The sequence below is a fragment of the Antedon mediterranea genome, chromosome 5, assembly GCF_964355755.1.
Source record: "Antedon mediterranea chromosome 5, ecAntMedi1.1, whole genome shotgun sequence".
Lineage (NCBI taxonomy): Eukaryota > Metazoa > Echinodermata > Crinoidea > Comatulida > Antedonidae > Antedon > Antedon mediterranea.
The window spans coordinates 14,059,723-14,073,865 of NC_092674.1; positions in this window are offsets into that span (position 1 = coordinate 14,059,723).

A 14,143-nucleotide genomic window follows, 5' to 3' on the forward strand; every position below is an offset into this window, starting at 1 on the left:
GATCGTCGACGGGTCATTCCGAGCCGGATCGGAATCGTCGCCGTGGTCGTTTATGCTTAACTTATACCTTTCCGTTTCCATACCACCACTAATATGATTTGTGTCGCACATACAATCGGTAGTGGAATTTTAACTTTAAAATCATTATGCGATTGCAATCCTAAATTGAAAAAAAAAATAGCTATTATTTCAATTAGATGCTGGGTCGGTCAGACGGTTGGTCGGTCAATACTAAATTGAGCAATCGACTGCAGCCATGTATATGTCCTTGTTATTTTATCAGAGTGCGCTTTTATACTTGCCCATGCAAAGTATATAACCACATATTAAGGCAGAAAAAGACAGTGCGGAGCACGGGTTACTACTAGTACATATAAATGCTATTATACATGTTATTATAAAAAGTACTTCCTAGTTCTACACAGATTGGCCTTGGTGGTCGTAAAATAGTAATGTTACGGAAAAGTTGAGTCTTTCATTATCATAACATTTTCTGCATTTTTCCTATCATTTTCGGTATTTTAACATAAAAAAACTAAGAAACAATTGAAACCCATTAGGCCTACTAATTAAGTTGAGTTAGATAATGTTATATTTATTAACGATTAAAGCGAATTTATGATTTGCCCCGAATAGAGGTGGTTTTCACAAATTGTTTTACATTATATAGGCCTAAAAATGTCGGCATTTAAAACAGTATACTGTGTCTTCATATTGTGAGTATTCAATCCAAAGATATTTGTCATATAAAGAAGAATTAAATGCTCTAAATTGCTTTCCAATTAGATGGGAGGGAACAGTTATATTTCGAGGTTGGACTGGCTGACCGTTTCTCGAAAACGACAAGTTACTTGGGTCCAAACGTACACTCACAGCCGTTTGTTTTTCCCCGTCACTGGTAGCTTTATTTCATCGTACACTCACAGCCGTTTGTTTTTCCCCGTCACTGGTAGCTTTACTTCATCGTACACTCACAGCCGTTTGTTTTTCCCCGTCACTGGTAGCTTTACTTCATCGTACACTCACAGCCGTTTGTTTTTCCCCGTCACTGGTAGCTTTACTTCATCGTACACTCACAGCCGTTTGTTTTTCCCCGTCACTGGTAGCTTTCATCAGTCACTGTGTAAGAAACTATAAATCAAAATAAAACCTTCATAAACGTAACACTTTTACGGTTGTTTGACCGTCATTTATGGACTGACCAACAATATTGACAAATTAAACATGAATAGCGTTTTTACATATTTAAATATTGTATAGTTTTTTGTATGTGTTTGCATGTAATTATTTTTATCATGTATTTTAACATTGGGATACGAATTTCAATTAATGTATTGGACAATAAATTTGAACTTGATTGTATTCATCAGTTCTCTATAATCTCATCCAATCAACGCACTCAACGGTACAGTACGGTATGTTTAACATTGTAATGAGAGTTGCATATATCATGACGTCACATTTGAGAATTAACATCCAACCTTTATTGATGTGAGTATGACTATGTTGTCAAGGGTCTATTTTTGTATTTTTATTTATTCAACTTCACACTAACTCTGTTAGTGAAGGATCTGGACCAACAGGTGGTAAACACCTAAAATCCCAGCTGGACCTGCCTCATTATTTTCAATATCTGAATATTCTTCAAAATCAAAACGTATTTCTGCTTCTATACTACTGCCGTCGGAACTATCACTTTCAAGAGAGGATTTAGATTTCTCTATTTCTTTTTTAACCTTCATATAAAATTGACAACTTAAGTTTGTGACTTTGTTAATTACCTTTAACGTCATATCAATCAAACTAAAATCACGTGTTTTTAGTAAGAAAATAAACAATAATTATGTTATTATTAGGCCTAAGTAATAATAGATGTATGAGTATCGTACTATCATCACCATCACCCGGTTGCGTTTCAATCACTTCGCTGACTGCCAAAGCCTCATGAGCTGCTTTATGTCTCTCGACGACAAAGCACAAGAACTTAAAAATGCATTCATAGTTCGTTGTTTTCTCACAATTCGACAATGGTTGTCACTGGTGCAATGCGACCGCATTCATAAACATCCTTATGCTTCGATTTCCTATGCCTAGAAGCATAATCGTTCTGAAAAATGTCATTGCACAAAGTGCAGCGCACATTAAACCTATTCGCTTTCGCCATTTTCAGGTCTATTCAACGGAGCAGAGCCAGAGCGTCGAGTTTTGCAGCTATACGTACAGTACGTCATCTGATAAACTGGGGTGAGTGACCACATGTGCGCGTTTTTTCTCAGCTCAGCTCATACGTCAGCTAAAGTTAATACTTACACATTTTGGTCCCTGGATGGAACATCACGCGTAAACCGCAATGGGCTGGGCCCAATGTTAAACGATTCGAGGGACACACAAGTACATACAAGTGCGTACCTATTTGTTAGACAGCTGGCGATAATGCATATATATAAAGTGTAATAGCCCTCCGACGTACTGACGGTCAAAATGGAACATCTCTATTTTCTAGGCGCTGAAGCTACGAATTATTTTTACTGTATATTATATTCCCCGACAAAAAGGCTCCCCTCCCCGTTATATCTTGATTCCGTCACAAATAAAACTACTAATAACAGTATCGGTGGCATATTTAACAATATTGCAATATTTTACTTTAAAATATTAAAACTATATATATAGTATAACATTTAAATAAAGTTGGAGAAATAAAACAACCTTTTATATAAGTATAAATTTGACAAGATGAGATGAAATATTAAAACTTGAGGTAAAATAGTGTTAAATGCACTGGGGGAATCGATAAAGATAGACCATTTAATAATAAAAATAATTAATTGGCACTACATTTTTTTTTTATCAGTGGCACACTTCAACTTGTGAAGGTGCGTCCAAAGAAACAAAATATAACAGTAAAAAAGAGAAATACAAAAATAGAAATATACATTCCAATTAAAAAAGGAGAGATCTCCTATTCCATGTGTCATATTATTATGTTTCTACATTCCTATGGTTTGATAAAAGATGTTTTAGACTAGACTAGATCTGCTAAATTTATAAGCCAATCATATGGTACTATTTTGGAGGGAAACTTATGGAGGGAAGGAAGGAATATCCTCCTCTGAAGCCCCTCATTTGCATGTTGAGTATAAAAAAGAAATGTTATATATATTGAAGAGAAGAGAAAAGATTATGATAGTAGAAAGACGTATAGAGTATAGAGAAGAAAGGTCTAGACTGATAGAAAGTTGTATTGTATTAATACGGAGTTACAAGAAATACAAGTTGATATAGTAAAATATACTTGTTGTGTGTGGAATCACTTTCAGTCTGTGTACGGTCTCGTGGATTAATACGCCAGAGAAAGCATACGCTCGGAACCAACACTATAAACCCACTACACCATTCGCTTTACACACATAGGCCTATTCCTTGCAATATTTATCAAAGAAATGGTTTGATTGCTCTTTATAACATAGATAAATATTTACGAAAATTAACATAAATGTTGTGGCATTTGTGCTAGTATTAAATATCTCCCAGGATTGTTCTTGTCCATTTAAAATTAAAAGCTTCTTTTAACTTTTGCATTTCTGTTTGTCTTATATCATTGTATGCTGCACAATCAAAAATGAAGTGCATATTACTGTATCTTCAATGACATCAAGTGAGCACAATGTGCAATTTCCATTTATAGAAAAATTGGCCTATTTGTATGTCCGACCATCTAAAGCTAGTGTGTTGGAGCGTATAAACATTGGTACTATCAAGGAGATATTCCTAGGTGCAGTCTTAAATTCAGCATATTGAGTAAGTGAGGATTTTGCTTTCATATTTTCACGCCACTTGTCAAGAAACAATCTATAATAAGTATCTTTGAAATTTGAAATCCATGGCGTTAAGTAATCTTTACATTTAGGTTTATTATATTCTGAGAAAAACTTATCTGCTAAATTTAGAAACTTGAAAAGAAAATCTTTGGTTACGTCCTTGGTTTATCACTGTTAACAGCTTTAATAGCTTTGGCCACCTATACATAACATTGTTTTGGAATCAAGGCGTTGGTAAATATTATTGAGAAAATAATTAACAGCATCGTTGACCTCTCTATGCAAATTGGTTCTTATCCAGGCTACATTACAAATGTTTTCTTAAGTCTTGATTCAATCTTTCTAAACATTAGATTAAAAGTAATTGTAACTGACCTAAAATCTGTTGGTACACTGGGTCTATTTACTGGCAATGGGTTAATAATATAAATATACGCGTAGAACAGTAGGCCTACCACTAATAAAAAATAATATTAAAAATAAAATCGGATATAATTGCTTATTGCACACTTTCAAAATTATAATTCCCTGTTGTTTTCAAATGAATAAATAAAAATGAACGGACATAACATAACATTGTGAGGCACGGTAAACATATCTGCATGAATAAAAAAAAAAACCCTAAATATTGTACATAATATAAAATATTCCAACCAGGGCCAAATTGATGGGATACTGTAATGTACAATCAACTGTACAATGTAATTGATTTTATGTTTTCATAGGATTATTATTGTAAGTCTACTTTACTTCCTTATAGGTATGACAATACACTCATCAGTGTTTTATTTTTCTTTTAAGCTTCGCCTGTTTTTTTTTCTGCGAATTACTAGTATTTATAAAAAAAAATCAGTAAATATTGTTGCACTTTTAAAGCTGCCTTATATAAAGCTGTGAAACAAATACTATTTGGAGCATAAATGTGTTTCATTTTTTCTTTTACAATTACCACACTTCCGATATACCGGTACTAGAAAGATTTGTTTATTGGAGAAAAGATCGGTAACAATGAGAGGTCTGTTATTATACTTTGTATAACTTCCTTATATTATTCATATTGGAGCAATAATACACTGTGCTATTTAAAGATAGAAAACAAGCACTGCCTATTTCTGTATCACTGTTTGTTATTCACGATTGCATTATTTTTCTGAAGGTGTGTAAAGCAGAACAATATTTTTTTTTTTTATATCTTTGTTTATTTTGTGTTTTTGTAGTTTATTTTGTATTTTCTGTTTGTTTTGTCTGAGGGTCCCCAATGATCAGCTGATGCTGGATGGACCACCCTCATAAAATATTGTTGAAATAAAAATAAATAAATAAATAAAAATAAAAAACAATGAATGCTTGCTTTATAAAACTTCCGGTTTGCTTGTAAGCATACCAGATAGATTTATTTGTTAAGAATAGATAACATAGATAACAATGTTCATGTATTGTTTATAACTTTGTTACTAGCAAGAATACATTGTGGTTTATATAAGTTTAAGATAGAAAAACCAGCACTACATAGTTGTTGTATAATTTGCAGCTGTATATAGCAAGAATCAATCACAACTGGATACTAGTTTTAATGTGAGATTAACTTATTTAAAACAAACTGTCGCGACACAACGACATTTCTTGATTTTAAACTAAATAGACAGGCATCATTAATTCTTACTAACGTTTTAAAGTAGCACTAAAGAGCAGAATTATTTTTATTCATTAATTAGAACATAACGTACTTCTAGGTAACTAAAATATAACGAATGTCAATTCCAGGAAGGGATCTGACCCTTCTGCCAAGCACAGTCTGTAATCGTATGCGTAGAATGTCGAGTGGCTAGCACATGGTCACGGTAAAACTTGGCAGTTTATTGATATCTTACAATGGGCCTACATTTAATATATCGCAATTAAGGTCATTGACCCTTTATTTTTCTAGCTAGTTAACTTGGAACACCATATTTCACACATTATTAAAGTGTGTCTGTATTTATCGCGGTGGTGTAATTAGCAATTCGTATTTCCTATTTATTTAGCAAAAGCATTAATATCTTAGAGGACATTTTCTGTAGGTATAGTTAATACCAAGAATAAGTGCTGATACTGCTCCTAATATTCATTTGTCCATATGAAAAACATTAAAACACAAACAAAAATACATTATGAAACTGGCGAATAATAGCAATAACAATAATATAAGATACTTAATTTAAAACATATACAAAATAAAATCACTCTAAAATAAATTGCATTGCCTGCCTTGTACATTCTACATAAACAAAATTATATGCAATTTAGAGTAGTAGAACTTGATTAGTTCATTAAAAGCTTTTTTTATGAATAGCCTATTACATACACTATATTCGAAATAGACTAAATTCAAGACTCAAGGGGCGTTTATTCCAAGGAACGTTTTATGGGGAGAGGGGGTGGGGCGGTTTTGATTCAATTGGCGTTTATTTAAATAACCGTAATTGGTTCTATAGGCCTGGTGTATATATATATATATATATATATATATATCTTCCTAGATATGTATGGATTTACGATTGTAAACGCACCAGCAGGCCTATAAATAAATAATAATATGCATTTATAATACCTTATTATTTATTTCAAATAAAACACAAATTTATATTGACATCCGTGACATACTGTAACTCTATACAGAGTGTGACAAAGTGCGAGGCAAGCGAGGTACGCCAAATATTTGTGCGAGGCATCATTTATCATTTCCAAAAGTGCGATGCATGCGACGCATATAGTTTACAATTTCAAAAAGGTGCGAGGCATATCTTAACGTGCTATATGCTATATTATGAGTGTTGACAAAGTGCGAGGCAGCGAGGCACGCCAAATATTTGTGCGAGGCATCATTTTATCATTTCCAAAAGTGCGAGGCATGCGAGGCATATAGTTTACAATTTAAAAAAGGTGCGAGGCATATCTTAACGTGCTATTATGCTATATTATAGGCCTAATAATCAATCGATACAAGCGTATCTAAATAGATTCGTGTATACACTCATCATGTTGTTTATTTTTATGTAACGATTGTTTTTTCATTCAAGTCATATCGTGTCAAATTTTACTTTTACAAAAGTGGCCAAACTACGGTTCAAAAATCTGAACGACAGTCTTCAACTTTCGATAAACAATAATTGTTATAGCGACACACTCATCAAATGACTTCAATGTTTGTTGGCATTTCGAGCGTGTTCACTCACATGTCTCTCCAACATAGCAGAGTGAAAATAATATTTTGTCACACCCCTGCGCCTAGATCCGGTAGAACCAAGAGATGGAAAATCCCTCTTTACTATTTAGCAGGTAGCGGAATGATTCAGCCCTCAGCTCAGAGGATTGTGGTGCATTCCCCTCCTATAGCACGTGGTTTCAGCAGCAACGCACAGACTTCTCTCTGAGCGGCGTGCCAAAGACATTTTTGACATTCCATTATCTAGGAACAACACGTGTACCTCTCTCGCAAATAAGGTGAACAGCGATTGCCAGGTCAAGTTCAATAACTGGCGGTGAATAAAAGGTAACTGATATGGCGATCCAATAACATGCCGCAAAGAAAAACATTGCGACAGAATTCTGGAGCGCGTGTGAAAAAAGACTTACGTCCGACAATTGTAATACTAGGCCTAAAATTAAACTTTAGCTAATATGCTTAGCCCTAACCTAGATAAGAGGCCTATGTAGAAAATAATTTAATCAATTTTGATATAATAATAATTGGTGTAATATTTAATAATGATACACTATTCCTGTTTTAGTAAGCTAGGTATATTACGAACGATTTTTATTTATTGTTGTCCATGTACGTACTAATAAACCTGGCGCTAGTTTCCTTCGCTTGTATTTTTACTCCAAATTTGATAACTAACTTTATCGTGTGAATAACACACCTTAGAAGTATACCTCATGAGTACTTTAATGAAAGAATCACATAAAAAGTAACAAATAAATCCTTAAATTAATGATTTTACAAATTACAAGCGTGTTTCTCGCACACTGTTCGCGAATTTCACTTATTCAATGTTAAATATTTTTGTTTCTATGGAGCGCCAAAGGAGCAACGATAATAGAGGACTAAAACTCAGTGGAATGCGTCAATTTCTCATGCATTTATTGGTGAAAAACACGTTTTATTTCAATATATTTGTTAATTTGTCAATAAAAATGCTGTAATATGTTACTGCTGATACTGTTCTGTTTTCAAAGAATAATAATCAATCCTAAATCAACATCACTACTTTGTCTAGACCTAGGACATCCTACTAAGGATATTATGATGAATTTTTCTATTTTATTCTTTAAAAGGTTAACGAAACCGTGTACATTATCAACAGTAACATTTTTCCTTACTGACAGTAACAACATTTATTGAAATTGTACTTGATTTTCACCAAATAATGCGTTAAATATAAATGGATTCCACAGAGTTTTTAGCCCTCTAATTAATTTTGCTCTTTTGGCGTTCCATAGAAACCAAAATATTGAACATTGAGTGTGCGAAATGCGAGAAAAACAACGTCTGTAAAATCACCAATTTAATGGATTTATTGCTACTTTTATGTGATTTTTCTTCATTAAAGTAGGCCTACTAATTCTAAGCTGTGGTATTCAGGATAAAGTTGGTTAAAATACAAGGCAGGTGCAAAAGGAAACTAGCCTAGCGGGCCTAGGCCTAGGCTACTTCAATTTCGGTGATTTCCTGCCTTGCAATTTTGAGAAATGATAAAATGATGCCTCGCATTTTTTGATGATGGTAAAACGATGCCTCGCATAAATTTCTGACTTGCCTCGCATGCCTTCCCTGCCTCGCGTGCCTCGCTGCCTCGCACTTTGTTAGTACCCCTATATTATAGGCATAATAATCAATTATTTATATTTTTATAATAGGCCTAGCGTATCGAAATAGATTCGTGTATACACTCATCATGTTGTTTATTTTTATGTAACGATTGTTTTTTTCATTCAAGTCATATCGTGTCAAATTTTACTTTTATAAAAGTGCCCAAACTGTTCAAAAGTTGGGAGTCCGTATGCGCCATATTTAAAAATCTGAACGACAGTCTTCAACTTTCGATAAACAATATTTGTTAGAGCGACACTCATCAAATTACTGCCATGTTGTTTGGTATTTCGAGCTTGTTCACTTTACAATTATTTTAATATAAAGAATCACATAAAAAGTAACAAATAAATCCTTAAATTAATGATTTTACAGGCGTGTTTCTCACACACTGTTCGCGAATTTCACTTAAGCCCCTTTCTCACAGATGGGCCTGCAATATACCGGTATGATGCTGGCGTCGTACCGTCCATTCTCATCGGACTATCGTGCCGGAAATAACCGGTATTTAACGGCTTTCTGTGAGAAAGTCGTCGGGCATATTCGGCCAATAAAAAGTCTCTGACAAAATAATTATTGAGGGCGTCCTTTATTGTTATTATTTTTGTCTAGCGATATATGGCGGCGAATTTTAAGTTACAGATTATTATCTTCCTTTATAGCATATTTATGCAATACATGCTATGTACAGTATATTGTGCATATATTATACAGGTACAGCAATTACGAGCCATTGTCTGTAAGAATCAAAGAAATATCAAAAATAGTGGCAGACTAAAAAAAATGGATTTCTTTCAAATTTTGTACATGGCTATATATATGTGTTGAGAGAAATCAAATATGAAGTATTTTTTATTTCACACATATATTTCCATGGCAACGGCCAAATTTGTGTTTTTGACAAATTTTCTCCTTTTTTAAGGTTTTTTAAAATGGATATTGGTACTACTTTGATGAACGATATTTTTGTTTTGTTCATTTAATTATAAAAAATAATTAGTGTATGCATAATAACAATGCATTGTGTACCTGTTTCATATTTTTTATTTATTTTTTATTTCATACTTTGGGAGATACCATTTATTTAAAGAGAGGTATTTGTCACTTTTTTTTAATTGTTAAATGCAACGAAACTTTACTTCACCATAACGCCCAAAGTGGTGTATTTTTTTTAGCTGATTTATTACAAATAGGTAGTTCTAATGTTTAATAAGTGATTTCTAAAATAAAATACTGGGGTAATTTAAAAATCTACAAACAGTGTTGCCCGAAAGATAGGCATTTTTATATAAAAAAAAACATGGTATATTAGTAAAAACATTTTATTTTCTTTGAATATCTGATATGAAACTAAACTAAATTATCAGATCGTTGTGAATTTTAATCTTTGCAACAGATTACTCTGCTCTTATTTTGAAGCTCCTCTTTAATTTTTTTACTTATTTCATTTGCTAACCTAAGCAGATCCCACATGCCCATCCACCACCACTTCCGACTACCCCCCCCCCCCCCACCGCACTCACCTACCCTGACATAACCATAAAAAGATAAACTGCAACAGAGTTGAGAAAACTACACAGATTTTGACCGACCATTTTTCATATGATAAAAGCTTTTAAAATTTGTCTGAAAATGCTAAAAAATACTAAACCACCTGATTATAAATAATAATATAATTCTGGAAAATCGAGAGGCTCGTTTCGTTAAGAATATCGTGCATAGCCATAATACGTGATTTTGGCCCTTTATCGGCAGACCGCTTTTCCAGGTCCCGAGGGTGGTCACTTACGGGAGGTTCAACTGTATTTTAAAAAACAATTATTCTTAGTTACGCATAGAAACAGATTCTAAGATAACATAAATAATACATTTTGACATAATTTGACCCAACAAATGACCCTTTCACAAGATCAGACATTTTCAAAGTAAATTTGGGAAAAAAAGTAGTAAAGCTATGTAATCAATTTTTTGTAGTAATGAAACTCCATATTAAAAATATTGTACTTAGTTACGTATAGAAACAGTTACTACAATACACTATAGGTAAAATGTTGATGTCATTGGACCTCAACATGTAAAATGTAATTTTTTTTTCATAAAAACTCCATATTTTATTTAAAAAAAATTATTCTTAGTTATGTAAACAGATTATTAGGATTCAGTATTTAAAGTAAATTTGGCAAAAAGTAGATATGTAAAACTATGTACAAAAAATTTTTGTATTTATGAAAAGACCTATATTTTTAAAATATTTTCGCATAGAAACAGTTACTATGGTAAAATGTTGACCTCATTTTACCTCAAAATGAATGAATTTACAAGGTCAAGTTTGTCATCACTTTAAGATTATTAGAATGCAGTAGAAGTAAAATTGAGAAAAATTACAAATGCAATCAATTCTTTGTATTCATAAAAACGCCATTTTTTTTTCGTTTTTTTTAACTTAGTTACACATAGAAATGGTTTCTAAGGTAACACTATGGTAAAAAATGAAATTCTCCTATTTTATCTAAACTATTCGTATGACTCTAGTAGCATTATGACTAGCCACATATACATTTTATTATTGGATTAGCCATATTTAAATTGTGTTTCATGTGTTTTGTTTGTTGATATTTTGTTTGTATTTTTTTGTATTTTCCGTATTTTCCTGGCAACACAAAACCTATGTACGTAATTTACCCCAGTGTTTTTTCGTGATTATTGTTGACAAACCTATTGACTATCAAATTACAAAACCTCATTGATATAAAAACACCACTTTGGAAGTTATAGGTACGTTTATGAGCTATACTTTTATAAAAAAAATATTTTTTAAAAACACCCCTTTTTAAAATAATGGTATCAACCAAACTCCATTTTGTCATTTTTTTTTCTACATTAAATGGAACTCAATACATGTTGTTTACACTGCTATAAACAAAACCTGTATTTTTGGTTAATATAAGTATACAATTTTGTACTTTTTCACTATAGAAAATCTGTGAAAAATGGCAAAAACATCAACATTTGGATAATTGACCGTTGTCATGGCAACGGAGGCTAAAAATTAAAATGAATGTTGTAGATATGCTTTTTATTGAAATGTCTATTCATGGTAAAAATTTGAGAGAAATCCATTTTTTTACATCTGCCACCAAATTTGTACAGACAATGGCTCCTAAATAGCCGTCATCGGCAATAAAACACCTTAGAAGGAGAAGTCAGGCTGTAAAATTTACAAGGCGACGAATGGTCAGGCACCAACAAATTGAAGAGCTATGGCCTAGATTATATGCTACAAATTTCTTCTTGTCCCTTTATTTTAAGCAGCTCTCTTATCTCATTATCCATCTAGTTCGACATTATTATTGTTAATTGAATTGAATCGGCGGCAAAGTGATACACTTGACCGCGCAAGGTGTCAAAGCCTCGAGGGGGAATTAAATATAACGGCGTTACGTTCTCACAGAATGCCCGTCTGGCATTGCGGGGAATATCCCTAGTAATATTACTAGGTCTAAAGTAGGTCATCTTACCCAAAAAGAAAATTAGAATATTTAATAATAATAAGCCTTGGCTCACAAAAGATGTAAGAAAGGAATTACTTAAGAAATGTATTGCATCCAAAAACAAATGCAACGAGATGGAAAAGAAAAAGATTCAAAAATGTGTAAATAAGAAAATCAAAGCATGTAAAAAAGAATATGGAGAAAAAATTGAGAACAAATTCAAGTGCCGGGACACCCGTCAGGCCTGGAATGGAGTTAGGAAAATTACAGGTATGGGGAAGAAAAATAATGAAATGGAACACAGTTTTAAACCAAATGATTTTAATATTTTTTATTCTAGATTTGATGAAATAAATTTTAAATGTGAAATGACTGCATCTGCTGAAGGGTTTAAAAATGAAATGAATGATAAAAGTGCAATAAAAATTGATGTAGATGATGTTAAGAAATATATGGAAAGGGTAAATGTTAGTAAAGCAAAGGGTCCGGACGGTGTATCAGGGCGTTTGATTAGATCATGTGCTGGGGCGGATCCAGAGGGGGGTCTACGGGGTCCGGACCCCCACCTAAATTTTAAGGGTGCCCTTTTTTTAGAGGTTCAATATTTTATTCGTGTGACATATTTGTGTGTACAGAGTAGGCTACACTAACCTCAAAAATAAAAACAGAAATTTATCACAATTAGCGCGATGTTAAGTTACGGCGGCCGATCAAAGAGCATCGTGAGAGGTGGTGACGCGTGATGATCTCTACTTAAACTTCTAAAAATAGATCGTTTCACATACTACAGAGGGCGCATGTAAACTGTTTACGATTCAACTCCACGTACGTTACCATGCGCAATATGTCATTGACGCGATTATTTGTCCATTTGTAAACACATTTTTATGTATTATTATTCTGAAAATAATTGAACTGTAAACATAATTCTTTTGAGTATTTGTTTATTTACATATCATTCCATCAGATCAACTATTTTTTATTTCCATTACATCCAACCAAACATGTAAAAAATGTAGTTAAAATATCGTACTATCTAGCGCGTACGACCATACGCGGTAGTACTCAAAAATCATCGAACGGTCCTTACACTATTCAACCTCTCATGACCTGGGATTTTTTTGTCTTCCTACGCCAAGATAATATAGTTCTACAAGCCATGTGCTTTTTTCTCTGAGAAATATTTATTAGTAAGTGCCAAAAAAAAATTTTTTTTTCTCGATATGAAGCCTTTATTATTCAAATCTTTTAAAGAAAAATCATACATACCATAAAGAAGGTTCATTTATTTCATATTTGAAACAATATTTGTGAAAATTACGTGAGGCTCAACTACAAAACCACCATTTTGTGATATGATGTCATCGTAAGCCAATCAAAGCTGAGCTTTCCCGCGATCGGCAGAGCTCACGGTTGAATGTCATAATTAATCATGAATTATTCATGATTTCTGCCCACGTTCGTCCTGGAAAAAAAAAATTACGCGAAAGGGTACTACACAAATTTAGAGCAATGAATTTGTACGAATTCCGTTAAATAAACAACTCTATATATTTTATAAACATTTAATAACATATTTTATTGATAGGCCTATTTCCAATGTTGATATATAAAAGAAATTACTATAAAACGTAATTATATGTAATTATTTTAGCGAAAAATGGCGCAATTTGTTACCGTCACGTTCGTGGCTAAAAACGATCATTTTCGGCAATGTTTTAGACCCTATATTTCGAAAACTACAAGTCAGATTTTCGTAATTCTTTCTTTATTGGAATATTGAAACAAAATACCAACAGATAATGTTTAAATTGGTTGAAAAATAACAACTTTTAATTTTGCATCGTTATCCCTGCTAATAAAGTGTCATTTCCGGCGAACTAGAAAGGTGCCATTTATCATGGATTTTGCGTGCGAGAGTGCCATTTCCGGCCATCTAAGAGTGTGTCCTGTGACAAAATTCGCTTCGCCACAACCCC